Here is an 11,302-nt window from a genome sequence, read left to right on the forward strand (position 1 = left end):
AGTTGTCCATGCGACGTTGTTAGTTCTATTGCAAGAATGTTATCTTCATCAACATGAATATTTTTAAATGCATATCCTAATTTAACCAAGATGGCTACACCACTAAAGGGTCCTCTCGATTTCTCCACAGTACAGTATCCACGTAATTTAATATGTTGATCAACTCTTGCAGCTGTCTCGTTCAAAAGTATAACATCGGGATTGTAGTTCAACCTCAAGAAGGTAACGGTTATTAAAGAAATGTTGAACATTAAGTTGGAAAATTGTAATCCCCATTATTTCTTTTTCTTCGCTCGTACACTGCGTTCTGAACGCCTGCAACTAATGTCATGTGTTGTATCTACACTATCCCTGCTGGACTCGTCAAGGGGAGGAGGGAACTTTTGCGTGGATGCTTGTGTATTAAAAATGCCATCATCTTTACTACAGGTAGTAATATTAACAGACTCATTAGAATCGTTAGAGTCATCATCATAAAACTGAGTTGTGCTATTCTCAGTTTCAGGAAGCAGAGGCTCGTGAGAGTTAATGGGAGACTGTGTAGGCTCCAAGGGAATATTAGATAGGCAAGGTGAGTTACCTTGGGAAAGTTCCTCTTCAACAGGATCAGCTACAATAGCGGGAGAGTAGGCACCACTTTCTGGGGCATTGTTATGTTCAGGTGTTGACTTATCAGGTTGAGAGGAGTTGACAACCTGGGTTTGCGAGGAGGGCGATCCCTGGGCCAGGGATGACTTAGGCTTATTTTTAGATGTAGAGTATGGTACATACTTCTTGTTATGAGAAGGCTGGGTCATAATAGCCTTCACATTTTCAGGGATAGTGATGGGAGTGATCCCATTAGCCATTAACAGATCATTTAAAACATGAGAGCAGAGTTGAATGTCACCACCTGCTATGTCTTTGGCCATCAAGTACATTAGTTGTGTTCTCATTATATCCCCGTCTGTGGATACCTGAGACATATGAGATGCGACTGAACCTTGTTGTTGTGTCTGTTGTAAGTGAGGGTTAGATTGGGGCACTCCAAGAGGGGCAGAATTCCAAACATTGGAACCATTGGTAGAGACCTGAGGAGTCCCACTTGATCCAGGCAGAGCTGGGAAGGAAGTTTGGGACATGGTTGGCGGTGCCTGGGGAGTGGTCTTCTTAAAAGTGGATAGTTTCTTGGCGTCAAGAATTTTCTGCATTTCCTTTTTTCTTTCAGGACAAATAGCAGAAACAGCATGATGTTTTCCATTACAGAGGACACATTTAGGTGTATTTTTATTGGTACAATCACGATACGAATGTTGGCCAGAGCAAATGCTACAAATTTGCCCTTGTGTACTGCATTTGTTGTTGTTGTTATGACCAAAGGCATAACACTTGAAACATTGTGTCACACTGACAAAGCGTTCCAGAGAAATTTGGTCAGATGTACATCTGGTGCTAAAACATTTGAAGCCATTTTGACACACAAGTTTGGCCTCCTCAGGTGTCTCGAGTATTAATTTTAAAGTTACCTTATTGTTGTTGGGATTCGAGAATTTATGTGCTTCTACAGCCCTAAGGTCAGAATTCTCGGTATTAATGTTATCAACAATTTCATTAACAGTGCTGTTTCATAAAACTGTTGATTCTGGCCACAAACACAGTCCTCTGAGCTTGATAGCTGTCAGGTGCAACTGGGGTAACACCAGAAGTCTTCAGTTTATCCAAGACATCATGCTTTAGTAGTTGAAGTAACTCTTCTTCCGAAGAGAGGAGAAGTACTGCTCCAGCGTGGGTTTGAAAAACATCCACTGGAGCAACAGTTGAGTTGGAGCAAATACATTTGAGAATGTCTTTCATGGACATTTGATTTCCATCAATGCGTAATCTTACACGAATCCTCGCCATGATGCCTGGGAAGGATCATCTGGCAGAGGAGTTGCTTAACAAAAAGGTATCTTTCCTTAATGTTAGCCTAACATCCTATTTCAGCTGACTTATGAAGGTCAGCCCCTAAGATAGCCTACCCTCGAGTAGTGAGGGGAAAGGGCCCAAGGCAAAGATCGGCTGGATTTTAAAAAACCACACGGGCTACCAGATGGTCAAAATGCCTTGTGTTAACTCGCCAAAGCGAAGTTGCCGAAAAAGAAGAAGATAGGACACTCAGAAGGATAGCAATGTATGTAGTGTGTGGGCCAGTGTTGATGTATGGGTGAGGGGAGGATGGGGAAGGATGGGGATGAGAGGGGTGAACAAGCAAGCAAGTCACCGCCTTACCCTCTTGATGGGATGGGGCTCGAAGTGACTGCAAGCAAGTCTCCTCTCAGCTCTGGTGAAGAACTACTCAGGATAACCCAAGTAAATTCTCGGGCAACAGTGTTCAGAGTTGCTCAGCTGAAGAGCAGGAACGACGACGTCTTCTCTCCACGGTGGCTGGGCTGCCTCTCTTTTCTCTGTCTTGTCTATTTTTCTTTTCTCACTCCACCAACAAACCTCTGACATTCATACTTCGATATCCTTCAGGAAAAGCCCTTTCCCATCTACTTCCGTATATCCCCCTATTACGACTAAGTGTTTTGTACATTGTTGCAGCCAATACCTTCTTTCGCACCACCCAATCCCCATTACCCCTCATGGCCCATGATGCGAAAACAAAATCAGTTATGATGTACACCAAAGCACGCTGCACAGACTCTTCCACACCTCCCACATCTAAACTCAATGCCCTTAATACCGATATCATTCGCCGCTTGACCTGAGCAGAGTGCGGACGTGTGACTACTGCCCTCTGCTGGCCATTGGAGGAGACTTATATTTTTACAACATGGCGCAGTCTGTGAGAAGGCGTTTGCACACGTGTGCATTGAATTGTTGCGTGGTGCGATAACGCCTCAGTCTGCACAAGTGCTTTTACCGCAAATTATCCGTGACACCTATGGTGTTGCGGATCAAGAACTGGATGGTGTGGCACTAAATGGTGCCTATCGTATTTTCAAGCTGAGATCAGCTGGAGTGTATGAACGGCTGGTTGACAAGTACCAGGACAGGAGCGTGGACGTTAATTCAGCGATACGTGTTCGACTAATCGACGTGTCTAAGCATTACACATGGGTGAAAGTCCGAAATGTGCCATTTGAGGCGGACGAGACTGATCTGCGGTATGTATTTGAACAGTATGGACCTGTACACCTGGCTATGGCTGGTAAATGGACGGATGGGGCGTATGCCGGCTTGCCGGATGGTACGTTCACGATCAAGATGGCGTTGAGGCATGCCATCCCATCTTACGTCATACTGGAAGCATTTAGGACACAGGTAATGGTGTACTACGCTGGGCAGCAGAAGACGTGTAGGTTATGTGGTGCATATGACCATATGGCGGCCCAGTGTGGGAGATGGCAGCGGAGACAGGACCTAGGTAGTGAGATGGTGAAAGAGCCAGAACCAGAGGTGGGTCATGCTGATGAGTCACCTGTACATAGAAGTGGCACTTCCTGGAGTGAGGAAGTGGAGCGTGAGCTGCCACTGGTGGGTACCAGCCCATCACTGTCACAGTTAGTGGGAAGTGAGGCATCTGCCTTGGAGAACGGGAAGACTGTGCAGATTGGTGACGTGCGGGTAGAGGAAGGCCTACTGGTGAACGTGCAGGAAAAATCCTTTGAGAAGCAGGTTGCTGAGGATAACTTGAGTATGGTGAGGAGTACTGTTCAGATTGAAGATGAGCAACTTGGAAGATTGGCGAACATGGCAGATGACTCGCCAGGAGTGGTGGAAGTGATTGAGGTGACTGCTGAGATTCACAGGGAAGCATCCAGAGTTAGAAATGGATGCAGAGTGTGTCAACCGTAAGAGGGCGGCGACATATTCCGACTCGGATGATGTTTTGACCCCGGCACAGAGACCTGGGAAAAAGCCGTGGGTTGATGTGGTGCGTGGGAGCACTAAAGGTACGCCTGGTCAGGTGTTGGATCAGGGGAAGCCACCAGTGGGCAGTTGAGAGAAAAGTGGACGAAGCAGACACACTGAAAGCGTGTCAGTGAAAGGTGAAAAGGGGCAGAGGGTGAAATCCCATAAGTAGGTTTCCGGTGCATGACAGTGAATATTAATGGATTGTGTGCGAGTGAGAAGCGTCTGTGGGTAAAGGGATTTTTAAGACGTTATGCTATAGACATTGTTTTTGTGCAGGAACAATTTCAAGCTGGGAAAGGAATTGGATGTGGATGGGTACAGAGTGTTTGTGATGTATTCGGAGCGAATGAAGGGAGGGGTGGGAATCCTGATCCGAGAGCCGAGCCCGTTTGTTGTTCTGAGGAGTGAAGGGGGGGGGTCGTCTGTTAAGAATAGATGGGTGGTGGAGAGGTGAGCGGATGGCAGTCGTTTGTGTGTATGTGCCGGCTGAGAATGATGTAAGGGTAAAGAATGAATTATGAATAACGTATTGGTATATTATTTGCGGTCATTACCGTCAGTGACAATAGTTGGTGGCGACTGAACTGTGTGGTGCGCAGGAAGGATGTGGAACCGAGAGGGGCAGGGTGTTTTTTGGCAGGTTTAGGGAATCTATTGAGAGGTGTGGGATTGAGGGATATAGTTGATGGAGGGGATTGCGAGATAAGAGCACACATTTCATAGAAAGGGATATGCTGCACGATTAGATAGGTTGTATGTGACAAGGGGAGTGAGGGTGACGCGGGTGCAGACGGTGAATGTCGTTTATTCAGATCATAGGGCGGTTTATGCTGATTTAAATTGGGACGGTTTGCCTAAGAGATATTTGGGGTACTGGAAGCTGAATGTACGACTACTGGGTGAGGGGGTGGAGGGAGGGGATTTTGAAAGTTTGTGGGAGGACTTATGGGGTGGGGGTAAGAGTGCAAGCGATTTATTGGGGTGGTGGGATGGGGTTGCAAAGACGAGGATCAGGCAATACTATGTGCGAAGGGGAAAGAATGAGGCATGGATGACATATGGGCTTCAACAGTATTTAGAGGGGCGGTTGCAGGGTTGTTATCAGAGGGGTGCTGTGACAGGTGTGTATCCAATGGAGGAAATTGAAGCATTAAAGTGGCAGATAAGGGATATGCACAATGAGAGATTTGATGAGGCGAGGGTGCAAGGTGGGTTAGAGGAGGCGATTTGGGGTGACAGGCCGTCAGCCTGTGTGTTACGGGGTCAGCGGAGACGCAGGTTGGCAATGGAAATTAATAAGCTGGTAGTACACGAGAACTTAGGTGGGTATACGAAGGGTCAGGAGTTGAGAACTACTGAGGGTATGAGTGGTTTTATGGATAGTTGGTTTGGAAAATATTTGCGGAGTGTAGGAGTGAACGGTGAGGATTTAGAGAGATTGGGAGAGAATGTATCTTGTGTGCTGAGAGGAAGTGATCGTATGGCATTGGGAGGGGATATTGAAGAGGGGGAGGTATGGAGAGCTTTGGAGAATATGGCGAGAGGTAAAGCGCCAGGTATAGATGGGTTACCTTGTGAATTCTATGTGAAGCATTGGAGTGTGTTGAAGGATTTTTTAGTGAACCTGATGAATGTGATGAAAAGTGAGGGGAGGATGGGTGAGTTGCAGCGTACTGCAGTAGTAGTATTGATTCCAAAAGGGGAAGGCCCTACTACAGTGCAGAACTACAGGGCGTTGTCGTTGTTATGTGCTGATTATAAGATATTCGCAAAAATCTTGGGGAACAGGCTGAAGTGCGTGATAGAGTTGTTGCGAGAGGTCAGTATGGGGTGCCTGGAAGGACGATGTATGAGGGACATGGAATAATAAAAGATTTTGTGAAAAGTATGGAGGGGGGGAATGAAAGGGGGGGAGGTGTCTTAGCATTGGATTGGCAGGCTGCGTATGATTGCGTAGAACGAAAGGCACTGTGGCATATCTTACGGAGGCAGGGTTTTGGGGAAGAGATGGTACGTTGGATTGAGACTTTGTATAATAGGGTAGGTGTACGTGTGGGTAGAGGCATAAGGCAAGGTTGTCCTCTGTCTCAACTGTTGTTTGCTTGTATACAGGACCCTTTTTATAGGGCAGTGGGGCGATGTTTAGGGGTGGTACGTGGTGTGGAGAATGGTGGGATGGGAATAATAGGGTATGTGGATGATACAACAATTCTAATGAGCAGGGAGGAAAGTTTACATGAGGTGGAGGATGTAATTGGTGGTTTTGAAGGTGTTACAGGTTTAAAAGTGAATGTGGAGAAATCGAAATTATTGGTCTTAGGGAATTGGGTAGGGAGGGCGCGATGGGAAACAGCTGTGCGTTGGTGTGTGGTGGATAGACTAAAGGTGTGTGGGATAATTTATATGGGGAATGCCGGGGAGGCACGGATGCTTAATTCTGGGAGGGCAATGGATAGGTTGGTGGGTAGGTTAAATGTTTTGAGACCCTTGCATTTGACGATACATCAACGTGTAATAGTGGTGAATGTGATGTTATATAGTATGGTCTGGCATGTGGCAGCAGTATATCCGTTGGCAGGACCGGACATTAATAGAATAGGTTGAGTAGGACGAGGTTGCAACCTCGTGATCGGGATGTAATGTATCGTTTTCTGCACGGCATTTTACCGTCGGGTGTGGTTCTATGGGACAGACGGGTCGTTGACGGGGGTGTGTGCGGGATATGTGGTGGGGAGGAGTCTGCTTTTCATGTTGTATATTTTTGTGATGGACTGAGGAGTGTCAAGGGGTGGTTAAATAGGGTGATATATAGGATAGGAGGTAAAGGAATTTCTGTATTGAGAGCATTAAGTCTCGACGTGGGGGGTTGGGAGGAAAGTGTAATCAGAGCTGTGATTGAGCACCTGTACCTCTGGGAGAGGTACAGGTGTTGTGTACTTGGCAGATGTTTGCTAGCTGTTCTCTGGGAGAGGTACAGGTATTGTGTACTTGGCAGATGTTTGCCACAAGTGTTCTCTGAGAGGTACAGGTGTTGTGTACTTGGCAGATGTTTGCTAGAGGTGTTCTCTGGGAGGTACAGGTGTTGTGTACTTGGCAGATGTGTGCCACATGTGATCTCAGGGAGAGGTACAGGTGTTGTGTACTTGACAGATGTTTGCCACAAGTGTTCTCAGGGAGAGGTACAGGTGTTGTGTACTTGGCAGATGTTTGCTAGAGGTGTTCTCTGGGAGAGGTACAGGTATTGTGTACTTGGCAGATGTTTGCTAGAGGTGTTCTCTGGGAGAGGTACAGGTGTTGTGTACTTGGTAGATGTTTGCTAGAGGTGTTCTCTGGGAGAGGTACAGGTGTTGTGTACTTGGCAGATGTTTGCTAGAGGTGTTCTCTGGGAGAGGTACAGGTATTGTGTACTTGGCAGATGTTTGCCACAGGTGTTCTCTGGGAGAGGTACAGGTGTTGTGTACTTAGCAGGTTTGCCACAAGTGTTCTGAGAGAGGTACAGGTGTTGTGTACTTAGCAGATGTTTGCCACAAGTGCTCTCAGGGAGAGGTACAGGTGTCGTGTCATTGGCAGATGTTTTGCGCAAGTGTTCTCAGGGAGAAGTACACGTGTTGTGTACTTGGCAGATATTTGCTACAGGTGTTCTCAGGGAGAGGTACAGGTGTTGTGTACTTGGCAGATGTTTGCTAGAGGTGTTCTCAGGGAGAAGTACAGGTGTTGTGTACTTGGCAGATATTTGCACTTGACTTGTACTCGTTGGAACGCAGGAGGGAGAGATATATCATAATCTACACCTGGAAAATCTTGGAGGGAATGGCCCCAAATCTGCACACAGAAATCACTCCCTACGAAAGTAAAAGACTGGGCAGGCGATGCAAAATGCCCCCAATAAAAAGTAGGGGCGCCATTGGTACACTAAGGGAAAACACTATAAGTGTCCGGGGCCCAAAACTGTTCAACAGCCTCCCATCAAGCATTAGGGGAATTGCCAATAAACCCCTGGCTGCCTTCAAGAGAGAGCTGGACAGATACCTAAAGTCAGTGCCGGATCAGCCGGGCTGTGGCTCGTACGTTGGACTGCGTGCGGCCAGCAGTAACAGTCTAGTTGATCAGGCCCTGATCCATCGGGAGACCTGGTCATGGACCGGGCCACGGGGGCGTTGATCCCCGGAATAACCTCCAGGTGTTCTGGGAGAAGTGAAGGTGTTGTCTACTTGGCAGATGTTTGCTACAGGTGTTCTCAGGGAGAGGTACAGGTGTTGTGTACTTGGCAGATGTTTGCCTCGGTGGGAGACGGCCGACTTGAAAAAGTCTTTCCTCTGGATGCGGAGAAAATGAGTCTGTAAAAGAACCCGTCATTAAACAATCCTGTGAGAAATTACCCCTCGGGGAAGGTTCCTTGATGTTGGTGAGGGGCTCTTGATTTAGGGAATTGGATCTGTGCTCCAGTTCCCCAAATTAAGCCTGAATTCCTTCCATATTCCCCCCCAGGCGCTGTATAATCCTACGGGTTTAGCGCTTCCCCTTGACTATAATAATAATAATAATAATAATAATAATGAGACATTACATGTACAAGCTTAACTATTATCTTACCAATTATTGTTGGTAGTGAGTGATGGCAGGAAAGTTATTCCTCAGACGCCGTCAACCTTCAGCCACACACACGCTGCACCTGCCATTATATTTATTTAATAAAACCAGTAACTGGTAAAATTTATTGTGTGGAGTGTACGAGTTGACTGGAAAACATGGTACGTTCTAATTAAAATCAACACTATAACAGCATATTGTAAGCATATTAAATACATTTTTAATAATTAACATTTACCAATTTGAACCACAGGTGGAACACATACTAACGCTACATAGCAGCAAGAAATACGAGGAGTCTCCTACTGTACATAAGAGCAGCCTTACTTACCCATGGCAGGGACGCCAACGGTGCTCTTTTATAATTTCCAGTTTTACCACTATTGTACTGGTTTCACACAAATTAACTGAACATGTTGCAGTGGGGAGACATTACTGCATTATTTGATTGTCACGTGAAGCCGCTCCACACAATTTTTGCGCCGATGAAGCTCGATTTCTTTCGACGGTTGGCGTGAGCAGCGTTCCCTCTTTTTCCATGATGGCGTCCTGTCCCCCCCCCCCACGCTCTCCACGGCGGCGTCCCCCCCCCCCGCCCGTCAATCCACAATAATGGTTCTCTTTTCACTCCAACATTAAATTTAGATCACTAGCAACAAATTTTACACCTTATTTACATTATTAAAATTTATATATTATAAGTTATTAAAATTATGCCAAAATTTCCACAAAGCCTAATTATTATTATTATTATAATCAAGGGGAAAGCGCTAAACCCGGAGGATTATACAGCGCCTGGGGGGGGGATGTGGAAGGCATTCAGGCTTAATTCGGGGAACTGGAGCACAGATCCTATTCCATAAATCAAGAGCCCCTCACCAACATCAAGGAACCTTCCTTGAGGGGCCACAAAGCCTAAGAAAAAAAAAATTATTGCTTTGTTTTCTGAGTGGTGGTGGTCTTATTATGATTATTTTGTTAGATTTCTGGACAACGTTATGTTCTTAGATTAAATATATTTGGCGTGATACCGTAGTTCACGAGTGACTCATAGTAATAGTAGGGCATTAAGCTGCCAATCTAAAGAATCCAGGTTTGATTTCCAAGCTGAGTGAGGCCTTACCTTATATACTACTTTTTTATATTTTATTTAAAATACAGTATACATTATACATGGAAGCAAACATATGTCACTAAACCAATCAACATGTAACAACAAAATTAAAGTGGCCTGGTGGTTAACGCTCTCGCTTCACACGGCGAGGGCCTGGGTTCGATTCCCAGCCAGAGTAGAAACATTGGGCGTGTTTCTTTCCACCTGTTGTCTATGTTCCCCATCAGTAAAATGGGTACCTGGATGTTAGTCGACTGGTGTGGGTCGCATCCTGGGACACTGACCTAATTTGCCCGAGATGCTCAGCATAACAAGTGGCTTTCCATGTAGTAGTATGTCATTGTTGTCAGCGAGGACTGTATACCATGTACATGTACTTGTAGTAAATAAAGATTATTATTATTATTATTATTAACATACGTATACACAATCCTCCCCAAAAAAAAACGTACACTTCCCACAGGTGTACCAACAACATATCCAGATAATCTACTTCAGCACACTTAAGATAAGATAACATAAGATAAGATTTCGTTCGGATTTTTAACCCCGGAGGGTTAGCCACCCAGGATAACCCAAGAAAGTCAGTGCGTCATCGAGGACTGTCTAACTTATTTCCATTGGGGTCCTTAATCTTGTCCCCCAGGATGCGACCCACACCAGTCGACTAACACCCAGGTACCTATTTGCTGCTAGGTGAACAGGACAACAGGTGTAAGGAAACGTGTCGAAATGTTTCCACCCGCCGGGAATCGAACCCGGGCCCTCCGTGTGTGAGGCGGGAGCTTTAGCCACCAGGCCACCGGGCCACTTATACATCTTATGCCAAGTTTTATATACAAAACAATTCTTAAAGGTAAAAACCTCACCACATACCATTAAAACCAATACATCCACCCCCCCCCCACCAAAGGTACATTTATAAAGTCGTACATATGTACTCTGGAAATAAAAAGGTACCCCCCCCCCTCATCAAATATCAACAAAACATTAACATACTATAAGAGCACAGGATATTACTTGCTCTAAGTAACAATTATGTAAACTTTGCCTAGCATACAAGGATAATATACTCTATATCTCAACACGGGTACAACCCACCCAAGACTTCTTCATACACTATATACACTATAGCAGTATTAATACATAATATACACCGTTACTTGAACTCATTCATACCTGCTCCAACAAAGTCATCTAAAATTGTGTATTTACACAAAATCAATATACATTTTTATATTACCTTACAGATACTCTTACATGTGACATGAAACATTAAAATAGCAAAGGGAAACCAACAGCGTGTACTTACAATATATAACACTACCCTACACATACAGTGTCACACGACATGTACTATATAATCTGAACCAGGCCGCTGAAACATTATATGTTAGGCCTTATGTGCCAAAATACAATCTCGCATAATATTAAACAGTACCACGTTACTCATTACAGCTATTTACACTTCCGAACCTTCAGATATACAGAAATTGTCTTACAGAATGCATCCTACAAGAAGGGACACCCCGGACTTTGTATCACAGCATATTCTAAACAGTCATATGGCAGACCTTAGTAACACCACGTAGTATGTGCTTTCTATAACATCTTTGAAGACATTCACACAATAACGAACAGTCATTCTCACACACACAAAAACTTTAAGATTCTACCCTTTCATTCACCTTGTATACACAGATAAGATTTCGTTCG

At 45.1% G+C, this 11,302-nt stretch overlaps 1 long non-coding RNA gene across 1 annotated transcript; it reads right to left on the minus strand.

Annotated features, from left to right (window-relative positions):
• Nucleotides 1-6,806: 6,806 nt before the first annotated feature.
• On the minus strand, nt 6,807-9,013 carry LOC128705684 (uncharacterized). Its single transcript, XR_008409742.2, has 3 exons — nt 8,804-9,013; nt 8,476-8,554; nt 6,807-8,219 (listed from the first exon to the last, which is right to left on the minus strand). It is a non-coding gene; the product is annotated as an uncharacterized lncRNA (long non-coding RNA).
• Between the last annotated feature and the right edge of the window lie 2,289 nt (nt 9,014-11,302).

The sequence above is a fragment of the Cherax quadricarinatus genome, chromosome 84 (assembly GCF_038502225.1).
Source record: "Cherax quadricarinatus isolate ZL_2023a chromosome 84, ASM3850222v1, whole genome shotgun sequence".
Classification (NCBI taxonomy): Eukaryota; Metazoa; Arthropoda; class Malacostraca; order Decapoda; family Parastacidae; genus Cherax; species Cherax quadricarinatus.